Genomic DNA, 1,603 nt, shown 5'->3' on the forward strand with positions numbered 1-1,603 from the left:
TATATATATATATATATATATATATATATACTAATAAATAAATAACTTTTGGGACATGTGTCATGCTTTTGTGCGACGGTTATTGATTTTTCCCGCCTAAACATGTATCTAGACACAATTTTCATTTACGTCCCCCAGACTTACAACATAACTCTGGAAAAATTCACGTCTGAATTTAAAATTTCAAATTCGGATTTTTGAAGCATTTTTCACAAAGCAATATTACCCGTGAAAAAAAATTAGAAGAACATGCACTCTTAGTACTTAATTAATTATTAATAATGTGAATTTAATTAATTTATATAGTTATTAAAAGAATATTAATACCCTATTAATTAATAACAATGTAAAGTTAATTAATTTATAACATCTATATACCTAATAAATAAGTAACTTTGGAGACACGTGTATTTAATTAATTAATTAATAATTTTGTATATGTAACATTTAATTCTCGAGTAAGAGCATTTTTATATATAAAATTTTAATCGGACTTGTACCTTTGTCTACGTTTATAAATTACTTCCGATTATTAATTCTTTATAAAATACATATCAGTTTCGTTTAATTTTTGTCATTAACCCGTGTATTACATGGGTTAATGAAAAAAATTAAACGAAACTGATATGTATTTTATAAAGAATTAATAATCGGAGATAATTTATAAACGTAGACAAAGGTACAAGTCCGATTAAATTTTTTATATAAAGATGCTCTTACTCGAGAATTAAATGTTACATATACAAAGGACGACATAACTCTGAGTTGTCTTCTAAGTCTAGAAAGTATCTACGAGCATAACTTTGAGTCACAAGAATTTTGATTTCTTATAACATACAAACGTAACTCTGAAGAGGAGTTTAGAGTTGTATTCTAAGTCTGGGAATAAACTATATAACTAAGTTTGGAACAGAACAATTCAGAGTTATGTTGTAAGTCTGAGAAATAACCAATATCTGATGACTTCATGTTGACGATTTGTATCATTAATGTCATTTATGTGTAATGGGATTAAATTGTTGACCAATGTAATCATGATAAATATTGAACAGGTAAAGCAGGTGCGGAGTGCACACTTGTTTGAGTTTATTTTGATTTAGGGTCGAAGCCCCTAACAGAAAGGGTCCGGGGATAGCGCCCCAGGTGGCGGGGTCCAAGGGACAGAGCCCCTGGCTGGGGTCGAGCTGACAGGTCAGTTTAGAAAATTTTTTCCCGGGTAATATTGGTTTGTGAAAAATGCTTCAAAAATGCGAATTTGAAATTTTAAACCCGGTTTCGATGACCACTCCAGAGTTAAATTCAGACGTGAATTTTTCCAGAATTATGTTGTAAGTCTGGGGACCGTAAGTAAAAATTGTGTTTTAGGCGGGAAAAATCAACAACCGTTGCACTGAAACGTGAAACGTGTTCCCAAAGTTACTTATTTACTAGTATTATAGATGTGTGTATATAAATTAATTAACTTCATATTATTATTAATTAATAAGATATTAAAATTCTTTTAATAATTATATAAATTAATTAAATTCACATTATTATTAATTAATTAATTAACTAAGTACACGTGTCCCCAAAATTACTTATTTATTAGGTATATAGATGT

This window comes from Cynara cardunculus (assembly GCF_001531365.2).
Source record: "Cynara cardunculus var. scolymus isolate 2C chromosome LG 8, CcrdV1, whole genome shotgun sequence".
Taxonomy (NCBI): Eukaryota; Viridiplantae; Streptophyta; class Magnoliopsida; order Asterales; family Asteraceae; genus Cynara; species Cynara cardunculus.